Source organism: Littorina saxatilis, linkage group LG2, assembly GCF_037325665.1.
Source record: "Littorina saxatilis isolate snail1 linkage group LG2, US_GU_Lsax_2.0, whole genome shotgun sequence".
NCBI classification, from domain to species: Eukaryota; Metazoa; Mollusca; class Gastropoda; order Littorinimorpha; family Littorinidae; genus Littorina; species Littorina saxatilis.
This window is the reverse complement of record NC_090246.1, coordinates 8399317-8418966: the sequence shown is the minus strand read 5'-3', so window position 1 is coordinate 8418966 and position 19650 is coordinate 8399317. Positions and strand designations below refer to the sequence as shown.

Genomic DNA, 19650 nt, shown 5'->3' with positions numbered 1-19650 from the left:
TAGCACTGTTTTATCGGTATCTTCGGGAAGTCGACTTCTGGAAGCTGGCCGCACGAGGCTTTAGCACTGTTTTATCGGTATCTTCGGGAAGTCGACTTCTGGAAGCTGGCCGCACGAGGCTTTAGCACTGTTTTATCGGTATCTTCGGGAAGTCGACTTCTGGAAGCTGGCCGCACGAGGCTTTAGCACTGTTTTATCGGTATCTTCGGGAAGTCGACTTCTGGAAGCTGGCCGCACGAGGCTTTAGCACTGTTTTATCGGTATCTTCGGGAAGTCGACTTCTGGAAGCTGGCCGCACGAGGCTTTAGCACTGTTTTATCGGTATCTCCGGGAAGTCGACTTCTGGAAGCTGGCCGCACGAGGCTTTAGCACTGTTTTATCGGTATCTTCGGGAAGTCGACTTCTGGAAGCTGGCCGCACGAGGCTTTAGCACTGTTTTATCGGTATCTTCGGGAAGTCGACTTCTGGAAGCTGGCCGCACGAGGCTTTAGCACTGTTTTATCGGTATCTTCGCGAAGTATACTTCTGGAAGCTGGCCGCACGAGGCTTTAGCACTGTTTTATCGGTATCTTCGCGAAGTCGACTTCGGGATCAATGAAGGGCCGCCTTTAGTGTGTGAACTTCGACATACTGAACATTCAAACGTACTGTTAAATAAAAGATTCATCTTTGTAGCCAGAACACATAGTATGCGTTCTTTAAAATGATGCAAATACCTAAGCTACCTTTCGCACACAAATACTTCCGAACCTGATAGCCAGGCAGCTTAGCGATATGATGGGGACCGACTTGACAAAAGTGTCAAACTTTGTGAGGCAATTCTGTGGACCCTACTTATTAATTTTTTGCTAGGCCCCATCAAATTTGGCCAATGCAGCCCAGTCATGTGACGTCATCAATTTTTCCATAGCAGTAATAGGGGAAAATACTGCATTTACATGTCTGAGCAAGATGTTTTAAAAATGTAAAGGCAATATGATCAATTCAATGAATACAATCAGAAAAGGATACATTTCAAATAACTTTTTAATCAATAAACATTCATATTTTTTCGAGATATTTGTTTATGGTTTGACAAAACTCGAAAATAAGGCCAAAAAAATCATGTCGCGACATTGTACGTAACTTGCTTCCATAGTATTCGTGAACATGACAATTAAACATGAATTTGTTTCAGAAATATTAGTGTTTATAACTGCTTATTCAGCCCCTTAAAGTTTTCAACATTTAGGAAAACGTCTTTAAAGCAATTCTGGCACTACTGATGATGTACATCGGCAACCGCAGCTGGTACGAGTATGTGGATATCCATTGATTTATTTGTCACAGCTGCACTTGCACCATCTTGTGCATTGCCATCCAGCTTTCCTGCAACCACATGCTCTTTCACCCTTGCATGCACATTTGACTAGTTGCGGGCTGCAAGCTTCAGATGCTATTGGTAGTGTCGTCCAAAAAGGGAGCCGGCCAAGCCTTGCTGTCCTTGTCCAGAGTCCAGCCCCATCCCTCTGGAGATAGTGCTTGCTGCTGGGCCTGGTCAGCAATGGTCCAAATGCTTGCCTGGTAGACAGCACGGTTTGAATGCTGTAATAATGCTCCCTGTGTGGGAGGAAGGGCTTCCATCATCATCTAGTGTCTCTGTGGCAAAACAGCTCTCTGCAGACCTCATCAACAGAGCTCAGCTGGCTGGTTTTGTCATACAGGACAACTGTGAAGCGTTCCAGCAATTTGAAGTGGTGGCTGTTCAACTCCATGGCAACGAAAGGATTCTCTGCAATGAACCTAAAGGCCTCTGTTACTGCAGGATAACATTTCCATGCAGCCCATGCAGACAGTTTTCCTTTGCCAAAAAAGGCAGAGACCGTGTCGCAACCGGTGAAGCTGAGGAAAGTGGGGAGGGCTGTAGACTTTTCCTCTCCAAGGGCTAGAGCAATGGCATTGATGTGAAAGTACGTGAAATTCTTTCCTGTGCCGAAAGCAATCCAAATCTCTGCCGCTGGACACATTGCTTGAAGCTTGCGGAAATTTCCAATGATGATGACGATGACGTCAGTGTCCACAGTGCGAACAAAACAAGCACAGGACCCAGTCTGCAGTGCATTTTGTAGATGCAGCAGTATCTTTGTGTCTGCTTCCTCATGATCATTGTCTGGCTTCAGTAAAGTAGACCCGATCCGATTTCCGATGTTCCAATGACCTCAAAATGCCGGGCATACATATGTTAAAGCGTAATTGGGCCATAGGTAGCGACGACTTTGTCTTTCCAAGTCTTGCGGAGTTCTTTTTGCGACTTTCATGGTAAGTTATTTCCTTGTTCGCTTCTTCAGGGGGGACTGTACGTACGTGCTATTTGTCTTTGCCGCAGCTTATTCCCCCATATACTCTGTCCGGTTGTTGTTGAATTTATACCATGCGTCCCAACAACTGTTGTCACTGGGGCTGGCCCAGGAATTAAAGGGTCAAGAGAACATTTGAGAGCGGCGATTGCGATTATAGGGCTACCTTCTACATGACTCCTACATCGGCACCATCGTCCTTCTCAGTATAGGCATACTCAACAGCTTGGCAATCATGGTGGTCAGTATGCGCGGCACCATTCGTGACAGTCGGCCAAATTGCTGGAACGCTTCACAGTTGTCCTGTATGACAAAACCAGCCAGCTGGGCTCTGTTGATGAGGCCCGCAGAGAGCTGTTGTGCCACAGAGACAAGATGATGACGGAAGCCCTTCCTCCCACACAGGGAGCATTATTACAGCATTCAAACCGTGCTGTCTACCAGGCAAGCATTTGGACCACTGCTGACTAGGCCCAGCAGCAAGCACCATCTCCAGAGGAATGGGGCTGGACTCTGGACAAGGACAGCAAGGCTTGGCTCCCTTTTTGGACGACACTGCCAATAGCATCTGAAGCTTGCAGCCAACTAGTCAAATGTGCATGCAAGGGTGCAAGAGGATGTGGCACCACATGTGGTTGCAGGAAAGCTGGATGGCAATGCACAAGATGGTGCAAGTGCAGCTGTGACAAATAGATCAATGGATATCCACATACTCGTACCAGCTGCGGTTGCCGATGTACATGCCAGAATTGCTTTAAAGACGTTTTCCTAAATGTTGAAAATTTTAAGGGGCTGAATAAGCAGTTATAAACACTAATATTTCTGAAACAAAGATATGTTTAATTGTCATGTTCATTGATACTATGGAAGCAAGTTACGTACAATGTCGCGACGTGATTTTTGGGGCCTTATTTTCGAGTTTTGTCAAACCATAAACAAATATCTCGCAAAAATATGAATGTTTATAACATTATTTGAAATGTATCCTTTTCTGATTTTATTCATTGCATTGATCATATCGCCTTTACATTTTTAAAACATCTTGCTTAGACATGAAAATGCAGTATTTTCCTCTATTAATGCTATGGAAAAATTGATGACGTCACATGACTGGGCTGCATTGGCCAAATTTGATGGGGCCTAGCAAAAAATTAATAAGTAGGGTCTACAGAATTGCCTCACAAAGTTTGACACTTTTGTCAGATCTGTCCCCATCCGGTCAAAAAATCGACGTAAGCTGCCTAGCTATGAGTTATTCATGCCTAGCACAGGACGAGCACACTTTTGCTTAATGGAGGAAAACATACTAGCGTGGTTTCATCATCAAAATGCTTTTTGGTACCGCCAATCAAAATAAAGGGCGATATTTAAGTTACCGATACCAGCGTGAACAATCTCTAAAAATAAGAAATGAATATTGAATTCACAAAACATAATGAAAGAATGATGAATGTTGAAAGCATTCGTGCATACAAATATATATACATAAAGAACAGAGAAAAAGACTATCAGTATAACTGTCCTTTGTCAGTTCAGTTTTCGTCAATTCTAAGGTCGTAATTGCACCTCATTGCTAAGTGCCGAGAACGGGCATGAAAGATTAAACTGTTGTTTCGATTACAACGTTCTGCCGCTTTGGTAGGTTACGTTACTTCCAGACGCCTAACAGTTGTCAAGAAACCGCCATTCACAAAAACAAACAGACAAACAAAAACAAACAAACAAACAAACAAACAACCAAGGAAACAAACAAACAAAGACACAAACAAACAAGCAAACAAACAAACAAACAAGCTAGCTAGCAAGCAAGCAAACAAACAAACAAACAAGCTAGCTAGCAAGCAAGCAAACAAACAAACACACAAACAAACAAACCATCAAACAACCAAACAAGCACACAAGACATCACATCAAACAAAAAAAAACAGCAAACGTTTAATGGCCGATTGGGTTTTGTTCATGAATCGTAAAATACAAGCAAAAACAAAAACTTCTCTCAACTTAACTCGACATGCCTCAGTCTTAAAATAGGATTATGGCGGAGATTTCGCTCTTCAAATGGCAGCTTGCTCTCATCAACAGGCCAGTAAGAAACGCAGCTCATTCTGACAATGGCTACTTACACTCACCAACAAAGCCACTAAGTCACGCAGCGCATTCTGAGAAAAACTGCTTCCACTTACCAAAAAAGACACTACAAAACGCAATGCATTCTGAGAAAAACTGCTTCCACTTACCAAAAAAGCCACTAAAAAACGCAATGCATTCTGAGAAAAACTGTTTCCACTTACCAAAAAAGCCACTAAAAAACGCAATGTATTCTGAGAAAAAACTGCTTCCACTTACCAAAAAGGCCTTTAAGAAACGCAGCGCATCATGGCAATGACTGCTTGCTCTCACAAAAAAAGGCCAATAAGAAACGCAGTGCATCTTGACAATGACTGCTTGCACTCATTAATAAGCAACAAAGAAACGCAGCGCATTCTGGCAATGACTGCTTGCACTCACCAAACAGCCACTAAGATACGAAGCGCATTCTGACAATGACTGCTTGCACTCATCAAATTAAAGCCACTAAGAAACGCAGCGCATTCTGACAATGACTGCTTGCACATACCAAAAAAGCCACCAAGAAAAGCAACGCATTCTGACAAAGACTACTTGCACTTACCAAAAGAGCCACTTAGAAACGCAGCGCATTCTCACACAGACTGCCTGCACTTACCAAAAAAGCCCCACAGAAACGCAGCTCATTCTGACAATGACTGCTTTTACTTTACAAAAAGCCACTAAGAAACGCAGCTCATTCTGACAATGACTGCTTTCACTTTACAAAAAGCCACTAAGAAACGCAGCTAATTTTGACAATGCCGTTCTCTGAACTGAGCTGCCCTTGCTTGTATAGTAGAACCCCCATTTTAAGGCAAACTCCTTCCAGTCAAATCACATCGGCTCCCCATCTCGGATCTGGCTCGGCTTTTACATGGGATAAGACCATCCCTCCGCTTGGACAAATACTGAAAATCAACACACTATATAAACAGCTTCCTGTGAGGAGTTGGATGCTGTTGTTGTTGTTGTTATTTAAATTCTAAATTTACGAAATTAAGTAATAAATACAACCCCGGCCCTTCTCTGCACAGAGACCATCCAGGCTGTGGATTTCTGGTATCTGTTCAAGTGGAGGGATGTTCTTATCCATTATGTCAACGCCGGTGTAACACGAAATTTTTACTCCACGAAAAATTTACTCCGGAGTAAAAAATCCGTACGAAATTCTTACTCCGAGTAAATTTTTCGTACGAGAAAAGAACTCCCCAAGGCACGAAAAAATGACTCCCTCCACGAAATTTTTAGTCCCCATTTTTTTTTACTTCCAGTAAAAATCTCGTAGGCGAAAATGGGATACGGGCAAAGGGATATTGCCAATATGTGATCTCGCGCAAACGAATGTCGCGCTACCCTCCCTCCACCCCTTCCACCACCAAGACTAACAGGGGACAAGGGAGTATACATTTCGTACACCTGGCATAAGTTAAATTGCTCGTGTTAGGGTGAAGTAATCATATTCGGTTTTTTATTCGTCAGGGGAGTAACATTTGTGTACGAAATGTTTACTCGGAATTCACCTGTCGTGGGGAGTAACTTTCTCGTGTAATGGGGGAGTGCTTTTTTCGTAAAGGGAGTAACATTTTCGTACGAAATTTTTACTCCGGAGTAAAAATCTCGTGGGAGTAATTTTCTCGTGTTACACCGGGCCAGATCGGAGATGGAGATGGTGAGCCGAACTGTTTTTTGTGTACACTACTTTGGGGTGTGTACGTTAAAGATCCCACGATTGACAAAAGGGTCTTTCCTGGCAAAAATGTATAGGCATAGATAAAAAATGTCCACCAAAATACCCTTGTGACTTGGAGTAATAGGCCGTGAAAAGTAGGATATGCGCCGAAATGGCTGCGATCTGCTGGTCGATGTGAATGCGTGATGTATTGTGTAAAAAAATTCCATCTCACACGGCATAATGATAAATAGATCCCTGCGCCTTGAGTCCGAGTCTGGAGATACGCGCGCGATATAAGACTTCATATAACAAATCAATGTAAAGACCTCCCGATCGAATTTAAAAACAATTACACATTAACATGCTTTTAATGACCGGTAACCTTTAGTGAGTTGGGGCATTCTGACCAATCACAGGATCTGTTTCATTGAAACGCCAACTTGATTGCATTACAATTCTATTTAGCTTCTCCAAACAAGGGATTCTGAATTGTAATTAAATTACTTATTATTTGCAAGCTCTGGTTTGCATCTATATGTATTCAAGTGCTAATTGTTACGCACAGAATGCACACAAGCTATCAGCTGGGCTGAGAAATTGATGGGAAATTGTAAATTGGCGTAACATTCTCATGTCTGCCTTTTATGATCTTCTTTCATCCGGGTTTTTTGTTTGTTCTTACGTGAAGTGTCCAAATTTATCCCTCAATGGCGGCCCCGTGTTTTAAAGAAAAGTGCAAACTTCCATGGCCTCGTTTTCTTAGATTTTTACTTCAGGACTTTTTGCCTTTTAGGCCTTTTTTATTTGTATATGTCTGTTTGTTTGTTTGTTTGCTTGTTTGTTTGTTTGTTTGTTTGTTTGTTTGTTTGCTTGTTTGTTTGTTTGTTTGTCCAGGGGCTTGCAACGTAGTACAATATATGACCTTACTGGGAGAATGCAAGTTTCCAGTACAAAGGACTAAACATTTCTTACATACTGCTTGACTAAAATCTTTACAAACATTGACTATATTCTATACAAGAACCACTCAACAAGGGTAAAAAGTGAAGAATTTTATGGGTGAGAAAAGGAAAGTAAAAGGACTTTGGGGAGGCAGAAATAGAGAAGAAACAAGAAAAAGATCCTAATTAGGTTCACGGCATCGAGAGTGATGCGACCTTCTCTCAGAAGTTAGTAGAGAAGGCTCCCCCATCCACCACCCGGGGGACGCGCCTCTACGCCAATTAGGGGGCGCGAGGAAGGAAAAGGGTGTAAAGGTATCAAGCGAAGAATAAGTACGTAGAAACCCCTTTAGGAAGATTGAAGAAAGAAAGGGGATTTCCTGGCCCAATAACTGGACATTGGGAGGAAGGCTCGTAAAAATGCGTGCAGCGAAAGACGAACAAAGTATTACATTTATGAAGAAATGATGAGGGGAAAATGTGGATAAAAAGTCAAAAGGAAGATGTAAAACCAAGCAGGAAGAAAGAGGGGTTGAGAAGTTAAATGGCAAATGAACCATGCAAATAAAGGCAATAATTATGCACACGCCAAGCATTAAGGGTTGACGTGAATAGAGGTAATAGTGGTTAGAATGGTTAGAGACAAATAGGTATCACAGCGTTGAAACAGAACACAAGACCAAAAGGAAGTTGAAAAGCAATTGCAATGAAATAAGAAGAAAACTGAATTCCGACATGCCTTCGCGGAAAAAAACCACCTGCCAAAATTGTAGGTGCAAAGAAGTTATAGCTAGCAGTAACTTAGCGGTGATAAAAGAGCATGATCAATCTTTCTACGGTTATTTCTCTACTGACATCCGCTTTGATTTCCTTTCTACGACTTTGATTAAAGTTTTGGTACACGTTTAAAAAATTGAAATAAAACTAAAAAAATAAGGGGTAATAAAACAAAGAGGCTTTGAGATCTGAATTAGGCCACACACAAAAAAATGTCTGTTTCCGGTAACATCGCCGAAAAAAAATACGGTCGGTCGGTCGTTTTTAAATTTTTTTATTTTTTTTTACCTTTTTCTTACGTTTTCAGAGGGATTCCCGGCGTCATTAGCCGCCATGTTTTTTTTCGCGTGACGACGTCAACGGGAGGTAAGTCTCTTCGATTGTGAAGTCTCATCGACCGATTACCTCCCGTTTTTACATTTAGTCAAGTTTTGACTAAATGTTTTAACGTAGAGGGGGGAATCGAGACGAGGGTCGTGGTGTATGTGTGTGTGTGTGTGTGTGTGTGTGTGTGTGTGTGTGTGTGTGTGTTTGTGTGTGTGTGTGTGTGTGTGTGTGTGTGTGTGTGTGTGTGTAGGTGTGTGTAGGTGTGTGAGTGTGTGCGTGTGAGTGTGTGTGTGTGTGTGTGTGTGTGTGTGTGTGTGTGTGTAGAGCGATTCAGAGAAACCTACTACACCGATCTTCATGAAACTTGACATGAGAGATCATGAGTATGGTATCTCGAGACGTTCATTTTTTTGATAAATGTCTTTGATGACGTCATATCCGGCATTTTGTAAAAGTTGAGGCGGCACTGTCACACCCTCATTTTTTAATCAAATTGATTGAAATTTTAGCCAAGCAATCTTCGACGAAGGCCGGACTTTGGGATTGCATTTCAGCTTGGAGGCTTAAAATTTAATAAACGACTTTGGTCATTAAAAATCTGAAAATTGTAATTAAAATTATTTTTTTGTAAAACGATCCAAAATTACGTTTATCTTATTTTTCATCATTTTCTGATTCCAAAACCATATAAATATGTTATATTCGGATTAAAAACAAGCTCTGAAAATTAAAAATATAAAAATTATGATTAAAATTAAATTTCCGAAATCGATTTAAAAACAATTTCATCTTATTCCTTGTCCGTTCCTGATTCTAAAAACATATAGATATGATATGTTTGGATTAAAAACACGCTCAGAGAGTTAAAAGAATAGAGATATAGAAAAGCGTGCTATCCCCCTCAGCGCAACCGCTACCGCGCTTTTCTGGATTGTTAATTTCACTGCCTTTGCCACGAGCGGTGGACAGACGATGCTACGAGTGTACAGTCTTGCGGTAAAAATGCAATGCGTTCAGTTTCATTCTGTGAGTTCGACTGAGCTTGACTAAATGTTGTATTTTCGCCTTACGCGACTTGTTTTTGTTTGTGTGTGCGAAAAGCGAAAAAAACCCTTTGGGGTCGGCGCTTAAAAATAGGGTCGGTCGGGTTACCGGAAACAGACATATTTTTCTTTTTGGCCTTACGCTCTCTGTCTTGCGTTCAGCTAGAAAACGCAGACATTGCAATCAGAAATACAAGTGGGTTTTTTTATTGTACGAAACGAAGGCTTTCCGTCTATGCTCGAGTGTTTAGACTCCACAACAATAAAATTGCATGCATCAGCTCTTCATCTTAATTCAAAGTACACATTCATCCTTCCACCCTACTTTTTATTTCTACCCCCAAAACGCAAGTTTTCACATCGAAATTATTTTTTTCTGTTTAGGGCTGAAACGATTGTCTATCCCGATTGATGACATTTGTATTTTAAGGCAAGTTTGCGCAAGACATAATCACCTAACCGACTCATGGCGTGAGGAAGATGTGAACAAAATATACGCTGGAGAAACCGAAATTGCGTTTGTGCGTGGAAGCGTTGTACATAGGGTTGAGGTTGTATTAGGAGGGGAATTACTACTAACCTTCTCGGAACCCCCCCCCCCCACACACACACACACACACACACACATACACACACTCCTAAGGACTGCAACTTGAGGTAAAGGCGAGAGGCTGGAAATACACACACACACACACACACACACACACACACACACACACACACACACACACACACACACACACACACACACACACACACACACACACACCTTTCTTTGACAGGGGTCATGTGACCGCCGCTCAAATAAAGGTACCCCCAAAATGTAAGGTAAGAGTTAAAAATCGATGAACATTCAAAATAGGCTCAATTCGGCAATGTTTAAATACTGAAAGAAAGTGTGGCCAGGGTTTTTCCTGGGATAAGACCATGTTTCAACGTGTTTACATACCATGAAATTAATGAACAGCCTGGGGGCTCTCTGTGCACAGTTTATTTTGTGTATGAATTATGTTTTAAGAAGTTAATTCATTCAAAAAACAAAAATGCCAACACACCACAGCCAGCCGTCAGGGTGTTGATTTTTGGAATGTGACCCAGTGGAGAGATTGCTTTATCCCATGTAAAATCCCACTCCGCCATATCTCATATGTGACCCTCCACCACGAAATGAGTCGCATGTCACCTCGCGCGGTTCTGCGCTAGGCTTAATAATTATAAGTCCGGGGAGTGTCTGGTAACAGTGTGAGGGTCACCTTAGTCACAGGCTTATAACTCAAACAGTTTTCGCTCTTTTCTAAAACGGTTTTCACCACTGGATAGAGCATAAAACACTCTTTTGGAAAATGTAAAAAATATGAAAATCATGTAAAGGTGACATGCGACTCGTTCCGTGGTGGAGGGTCACATATGGTGAGACGAACTGTTTTCACGACAAGGAGTGTGCCTTTAACAAACGTTTACACAAGAACACTAATAATCGTAGACTAGGAAATGGACAGAGATCAATGCTATCAAAAGGTCTCTCATCGCTTGCATTATTCACCCTTTCCCCGGGAGCCAGCTAGCGCCATTTTTTCTGGCATGACTGATGCGTCTTCGAACCCTCTCTACAGTCACGCTGCTTCCCATTTGTCTCCCCTTCCTGGGACAGCGACGCGTCAAAAGCTTTCTACACCCTTCCGGGGGAGATTTGCGGTGCTCTTTCGCTGCCTGATGCGCTCGTTTTTCTCCCGCTAAGACCACTCAGACTTCGCCGACAAAAGGCTTGACCAGGCGTGTGAAAGATGGCAGCTTCGGACCACAAAAGACTGGACCTTTAGTGGACTAACGCTGAAGGGGTCCAATTCGAACACCTTCGACGCAGTGGCCTAGTGGATACGACTCCGGCCTCCCATGCGGAAGGTCGCGGGTTCGAATCCCGGCAGCGTTTGAGACTGGTTCGGCAAAAGACTGGACCTTTAGTGGACTAACGCTGAAGGGGTCTAGTTCGAACAACTTCGACGTGCGCAGTGGCCTTGTGGATATATAAGACGCCTGCCTTTAATGCGGAAGGTCGCGGGTTTGAATCCTGGCCGCGCCTGATGGGTTAAGGGTTGAGATTTTTCCGATCTCCCAGGTCAGCTTATGTGAAGACCTGCTAGTGCCTTATCCCCCTTCGTGTATACAAGCAAGCACAAGACCAAGTGCGCACGGAAAAGATCCAGTAATCCATGTCAGTGTTCAGCGGGTTATAGAAACACAAAAATGCACAGCATGCTTCCCCCAAAAAGGCGTATGGCTGCCTGAATGGCGGGATATGAACGGCCATACACGTACAAGATCGTAAGAGTTTCAACCCATGACCAAAGAAGAAGAAGATGAAGAAGATGAAGAAAAAGAAGACGACGTTCTATGTTTGAAGAGATTGTCAATATCGGCAGGGAATCGAGGCCCAGGTAGGTCAGGAGATTGTTCTGTATTTCGCAGAGTCAATCGCATCAGTTTTCAATGCAGACTCCAAGCGGACGGAATCGTAGCACACTCGTGTGCAAGAGCGTGCAAAAATACCCATGCGCAGGTTAAAGATTCCAAGCATCCAGAAGATGTCCAGCAACTTGGGAACACACGGACATCTAGCAGACGCACCCACAAAGACAGTGCCAAGCTGTTCTGGAGGCAGGGTAAAACCAACAAATGGTGTGGCATGCAAATCTCTCCCTTGGTGAAACTGACAGTAAAACGCCAAGGGATAAAGTAAGGAGAAGAAAATGAAGAAGAATGCACTGGATCCAATCTCTGCAGGATGCCACACAGCATCAATCACACACACGATTCCCGTGATATTTAGCAATGTATGAGAACTTCGCCGGATTCGACAGGGCTGTCAAAATAGCGCTGTACACATGAAATGCAGACGTATGCAATATTAATTCGTGACAAAGAAAAAGAACAAGAAGAACAACAAGTCGCGTAAGGCGAAAATACAATATTTAGTCAAGTAGCTGCCCCTTTTCAGCAAGACCGTATACTCGTAGCATCGTCAGTCCACCGCTCATGGCAAAGGCAGTGAAATTGACAAGAAGAGCGGGGTAGTAGTTGCGCTAAGAAGGATAGCACGCTTTTCTGTACCTCTCTTTGTTTTAACTTTCTGAGCGTGTTTTTAATCCAAACATATCATATCTATATGTTTTTGGAATCAGGAACCGACAAGGAATAAGATGAAAGTGTTTTTAAATTGATTTGGACAATTTAATTTTGATAATAATTTTTATATATTTAATTTTCAGAGCTTGTTTTTAATCCAAATATAACATATTTATATGTTTTTGGAATCAGCAAATGATGGAGAATAAGATAAACGTAAATTTGGATCGTTTTATAAATTTTTATTTTTTTTTACAATTTTCCGATTTTTAATGACCAAAGTCATTAATTAATTTTTAAGCCACCAAGCTGAAATGCAATACCGAATCCCGGGCTTCGTTGAAGATTACTTGACCAAAATTTCAACCAATTTGGTTGAAAAATGAGAGCGTGACAGTGCCGCCTCAACTTTCACGAAAAGCCGAATATGACGTCATCAAAGACATTTATTAAAAAAATGAAAAAAACGTTCGGGGATTTCATACCCAGGAACTCTCATGTCAAATTTCATAAAGATCGGTCCAGTAGTTTAGTCTGAATCGCTCTACACACACACACACACACACACGCACGCACGCACACACATACGCACATACACCACGACCCTCGTTTCGATTCCCCCTCGATGTTAAAATATTTAGTCAAAACTTGACTAAATATAAAAACAAGAGCAAGAACCAGAAGAAGAACAACAAGTCGCGTAAGGCGAAATTACTACATTTAGTCAAGCTGTCAAACTCACGGAATGATACTGAACGCACTGTATTTTTTCACCAAGACAGTACAGCTTCGTCAATCCCCGCGAGAAGGAAATCGCTCACCTCCCACGTGCAAAACGCAGTGAAACTAACACGCCAGAATAGCGCGGTAGCGTATTGTGCTAAGCAGGAAGGCGCGCTTTTCTGTATACTTGTTAACTTTCTGAGCTTGTTTTGAACACAACCTATCACATCTATATGTTTTTGGAATCAGGAAACGATAAAGAATAGGATGAAATCATTTTTGGATTGATTTCTTAAATTTTAATCGTAAGACTATTTTCGTTAATTGTGATCACATTTTAAGAGTAAACATGACATATGTATATATTTTTAGATTCAAAATGTGATGAAGAATACGATGTAATCAATTTTAAACCTGTTTGCGAAACATCGATTTTAATGACAACTTTAATGAGCAAACTCATGAATAAATTTTTAAGCCTCCAAGCTGAAATGCAATACCAAAGTCCGGGCTTCGTCGAAGATTACTTGACCAAAATTTCAACCAATTTGGTTGAAAAATGAGAGCGTGACAATGTCGCCTCAACTTTCACGAAAAGCCGGATATGACGTCATCAAAGACATTTATCAAAAAAATGAAAAAAAGATCTGCAGATACTATACTCAGGATCTCTCATGTCAAGTTTCATGAAGATCGGTCCAGAAGTTTTCTCTGACTCGCTCTCCACACACACACACACACACACAGACAGACAGACACACATACACCACGACCCTCGTCTCGATTCCCCCCTCTACGTTAAAACATTTAGTCAAAACTTGACTAAATGTAAAAAGAAGAACAAGAAGAAGAACAAGAAGCAGAAGAAGAACCAGAAGAAGAAGAAGAAGAAGAAGAAGAAGAAGAAGAAGAAGAAGAAGAAGAAGAAGAAGAAGAAGAAGAAGAAGAAGACCCTTGTTACCAACTACGGACGACTCTACAATTGACAACTCCATAATAATGGACGACGATAGACCTACTTGCAGATTTTCTTTCTAATCTATTTTGACAATAACATACTCCTTTCTCCAAAATGTGCCCACAACAAACTTTTAGATAACGAATTCGCAAATGATTTACTGACTTTCAAAACTAAAGCTAAATGATATATGTATGTGCAAAGTCCCCCAGTGTCGCGTATGATGTGGTTGCTCTTTATGGGGGTGGCCCATTCTGTGTAGAAGTGGCCGAACTTGACTCCATCAGGTAGACTAACACCACAGACAGCCGGTGTCAACGATTGACTTAGGTGCCGGTCCAGATGATTGGAATCACTACTGCTATACTGTCAGGCCAACGGACTAACAGTTCAGTGGCCAGATGATTAAAAGAGCTGTATCAACAGCCATGCTACTGTCAAGGAAATGAACTAATAGTTCGGTAGCCACATGATTAAACGTGCTGTATCAACAGTCTGGTGTCCTAGTCAAGAAAATGAACTTCTATATAGTCCAGTGGCCAGAAATCGTCTTCTCATCGACTGAGACGAGGGACTCTATCAACAAAAATGTGACAAGTCTTTAGGTAGCTGTTTGCAAGTTTGAAAGTGACTGTCTGGTTGGTTCTTGATTGCTTTAGGTACTACGAACCATGGAGGATACGACTTTAGCGTACTTTTTGCAAGTTTGAAATAAGACAGTCGGACTGATTCGTGTTTGCTTAAAGGTACTTACATCCACAGAGGGTCATCGAGGGGGGGGGGGGGGGGGGGGGGGCAAACATGACAAGACATTGCGTTGATTACGCTGCTCTGAGTAACACAATGTGACAAGAATTCGAAGTTCTCAGGAGTCGTCAGTATACAAATGTTTTGGGAAGAAAATGTGTATATTTATCCATCTGGTGTCTTCAAATACGCCTCGCAAAGTCAGACAGAAATATAATTCTTCTTCTTCTTCTACGTTCCCGGCCATACATCTAGATGTCCAGTCCAGTGTTGAGTGCAAATCCCGCAGTCAGCCGCAGTGATACCGCTGTCCCCCACAGAAATATAATAAGGTGAAACAGACGAGGAACGGTTTGTGGAGTCATTATCCACACTCACATATCCCCAAAGAAAAGTGAACAGTTCCGAATAGAAATGTTAAGAGATAATTATAAAGACAAAGTATGTGTGTGTGTCTGTGTGTGTGTGTGTGTGTGTGTGTGTGTGTGTGTGTGTGGGTGTATGTGGGTGTGTGTGTGTGTGGTGTGGGTGTGTGTGCGTGTGTGTGTGTGGTGTGTGTGTGTGTAGTGTGTGTGTGTAGTGTGTGTGTGTACGTGTGTGTGTGTGTGTGTGTGTGTGTGCGTGTGTGTGTGTGTGTGTGTTAGTGTGTGGTGTGGATGTGTGTGTGTAGTGTGTGTGTGTATGTGTGTGTGTGTGTGTGTGTGTGTGTGTGTGTGTGTATGTGTATGTGTGTGTGCGCGCGCTGAATTTAATTCATAACTGTCATTCGTGTCAACCTGCGAACGTAATTCAGCTAATATTTTCCTCTCTGCACAAGAGGCAGCAAGGTTTGTGTAATATTATGTATGTGTCCAAGTGGACGGATGCTCTTATTCACTGCAAAAGCTCAAGGGCACACTCAGCTTCCCGTAAACCATCACTTTCTAGTCACAGACACTGTCAGGCTTTTACACGCAGTACAAACACCATTTTGTTTAAACACTCACCGCTTGAGAACATCCTAGGTGCCCTCCGTAAAGAGCGAGTATTTGGACTGATTGTCAAGTACCAGAAACGGACGCCTCGTTTTGGCGCTAGACCTAACTTTTAAAATCTAAATAATAAATTGACAGCTTGTAACACAAACATTCTTAAATCATAAAATATTTATTTTTACATCAAGACAAGATCAGTACAACTCTAAGTTTTGAAAGTTTAAAAAAAAAAGGGAGATCGGAAGCAGCTGCTAAGTCACGCAAGGTCGTGCTGCAGACGAATGTTCTGCATAGCGCTTGCTCTTTGAAGTCAACCGCCGCCGATAAGTTCGTGTGACTCCCAGTCGTTTGTTGCATTTTAGATTCAGAGGTACACAATAATTACGTGCTATTGCAGATACAGCGAGTCGCATTGAACTCACAAACTGACGACGAAATTGTGAAAAACAGGAAAGTGTGTGACACGGGTCCACGATGGCTCAGGGGTAAAATAAACCACGAAATCTGGTGTGTGGTTTACGCACGCTAAATAGCCATTACAACGAACTGTGTCATTTAATGCTGTTGAATGCTTTTGCAAGTGTGTTCCATAAGGTTAGACCTGCTTTTTTCGTGAGAAGATTTAAATCGTTTGAGGCAGACTGGGCCTTTAAACAGATCTGTGACGGCGCACATGATCAATTACACGGTAAGTGTTGTATAGTGCATAGTGTTATTCATTGATATGTGTGTGATTTTATATAGCTATTCTGATGGACACGTGGGGGAATTCGGGGGATGTGATTGAATGGTCTCACACATCTCTTTTTCGATCATCAAAGCATAATGCTACGGAAGTCGGCCATTTTTGCCAATATCCAAAAGCATATTGGCAATAACAAAGACGCATGGTTCCGGTTTACCCATCTGTACCACACGATGTTTCAATCGACAACAGCATACACTGACAACTTGAAATTCTTCTCGGAAATGTTTTTCAGCTTTACAAATGTCGATAGCATACCCTTTTCTGCTAACTTCCCGATGAAACAGGACTAAACCAACTATTTTCTGTCACTAAACACCACAAAATGCCGAAAGTCGAAAGATGTAGTTCAAACAGGGGGTAAAACGGAACAGCCGTTTTTGTGTGCCTGTGTGAGCTCAGTTGCCGACTGAGACAAACTTTCACATTCGGTTTTTCTTACCTCGTAACTTAACACTGAATACCCCACTTCCCCTCTGAAGTATTGATGATCGACCCATGGCACTAACATTCATGTAGTCGTTTAAAACTGAGGTTGACAAATTCGCTTCATGGCGAGACAAGTATAAATGCCATTCACCCAAAATGAAAACTTTGCTGCCGTCTGCTCGCGTTGTACGGATTAGCTGTTCTCTTCTCCTCCCCTTGTTGCATCCTAGTTCGTCAGTTGTTTCTAGTTTTCCGTTGATGTTGTGTTTTGGTCTTCTTCATAAGTAGTCTTGTTCAAAATTAAAAACAAACTCAAACTTCGTTTTGTTGCATACGAATGAACTTATAAAAAGCTGTTTAACAGCTGTGTTATGAAATCGAGGTTTTTTTCAAAGTCAGTATGGCGCCTGCGCAAAACTAATGCGCATAAGAAACGGCGTCTGCTATCAAAACCTGAGATCAACGCGTCGACGCAAAAACTGTCATTTTGTAAGTTTGGAACAACAAATCAAGGTCAGAACAGCTATATAATCGCTATTGTGTTTTCAGCGTAGCAATAGGGTCCGATATTTAGCCTCGAACAAGTAATGCGACTCGTCTTCGACTCGTCGGCATTATACTTGTCTCGTCTAAATATCGGACCCTATTGCTACGCTGAAAACACAATAGCTGTTAATGTTGTTGATTTTTTGCCAATGATGGTACCGCGCTTTGAGCAGGGTTAAACCCTGGATACATGCGCTTTATAAATAGTATGCATTATCCCCGAGTACGCTAGTACTTGGGTCCAGCAGACTTTAATTGTGTGTCTGTGTGTGTATCTGTGTGTGTGTCTGTCTGTCTCGACTTAACAGCTTATTGCTGGGAAACTACTGGGCGCAGTTCGTTCAAAAGTTGATACACTAACTTGATAATAGGTCCGATTGATCGTATTAAAACTTCATAATGTTACCTGGGACCTAAATGCGAAATAAACCACAAAACAAGTCGCGTAAGGCGAAAATACAATATTTAGTCAAGTAGCTGTCGAACTCACAGAATGAAACTGAACGCAATGCCATTTTTCAGCAAGACCGTATACTCGTAGCATCGTCAGTCCACCGCTCATGGCAAAGGCAGTGAAATTGACAAGAAGAGCGGGGTAGTAGTTGCGCTAAGAAGGATAGCACGCTTTTCTGTACCTCTCTTTGTTTTAACTTTCTGAGCGTGTTTTTAATCCAAACATATCATATCTATATGTTTTTGGAATCAGGAACCGACAAGGAATAAGATGAAAGTGTTTTTAAATTGATTTGGACAATTTAATTTTGATAATAATTTTTATATATTTAATTTTCAGAGCTTGTTTTTAATCCGAATATAACATATTTATATGTTTTTGGAATCAGCAAATGATGGAAAATAAGATAAACGTAAATTTGGATCGTTTTATAAATTTTTATTTTTTTTTACAATTTTCCGATTTTTAATGACCAAAGTCATTAATTAATTTTTAAGCCACCAAGCTGAAATGCAATACCGAAGTCCGGGCTTCGTCGAAGATTACTTGACCAAAATTTCAACCAATTTGGTTGAAAAATGAGGGCGTGACAGTGCCGCCTCAACTTTCACGAAAAGCCGGATATGACGTCATCAAAGACATTTATCAAAAAAATGAAAAAACTGTATGGGGATTTCATACCCAGGAACTCTCATGTCAAATTTCATAAAGATCGGTCCAGTAGTTTAGTCTGAATCGCTCTACACACACACACAGACACACACACACACACACGCACACACACACGCACATACACCACGACCCTCGTTTCGATTCCCCCTCGATGTTAAAATATTTAGTCAAAACTTGACTAAATATAACAAGTCGCGTAAGGCGAAAATACAATATTTAGTCAAGTAGCTGTCGAACTCACAGAATGAAACTGAACGCAATGCAACGCAGCAAGACCGTATACTCGTGGTCCACCGCTCACGGCATAGGCAGTGAAATTGACAAGAAGAGCGGGGTAGTGGTTACGCTATGCTGCATAGCACGCTTTTCTGTACCTCTCTTCGTTTTAACTTTCTGAGCGTGTTTTTAATCCAAACATATCATATCTATATATTTTTGGAATCAGGAACCGACAAGGAATAAGATGAAAGTGTTTTTAAATTGATTTCGAAAAAAAAAATTTGATAATAATTTTTATATATTTAATTTTCAGAGCTTGTTTTTAATCCGAATATAACATATTTATATGTTTTTGGAATCAGCAAATGATGGAGAATAAGATAAACGTAAATTTGGATCGTTTTATAATTTTTTATTTTTTTTTTACAATTTTCAGATTTTTAATGACCAAAGTCATTAATTAATTTTTAAGCCACCAAGCTGAAATGCAATACCGAACCCCGGGCTTCGTCGAAGAGTACTTGACCAAAATTTCAACCAATTTGGTTGAAAAATGAGGGCGTGACAGTGCCGCCTCAACTTTCACGAAAAGCCGGATATGACGTCATCAAAGACATTTATCAAAAAAATGAAAAAAACGTTCCGAGATTTCATACCCAGGAACTCTCATGTCAAATTTCATAAAGATCGGTCCTGTAGTTTAGTCTGAATCGCTCTACACACACACACACACACACACACGCACGCACACACACACATACGCACATACACCACGACCCTCGTTTCGATTCCCCCTCGATGTTAAAATATTTAGTCAAAACTTGACTAAATATAAAAACGACTTGGCGGCGGGGG

The 19650-nt window shown here is 41.5% G+C and overlaps 1 protein-coding gene across 1 annotated transcript in view; it reads right to left on the bottom strand.

Annotated features, from left to right (window-relative positions):
• Positions 1-19650, bottom strand: part of LOC138958118 (uncharacterized) — a 214971-nt gene that overhangs the window by 42811 nt on the left and 152510 nt on the right. The window lies entirely within an intron of this gene.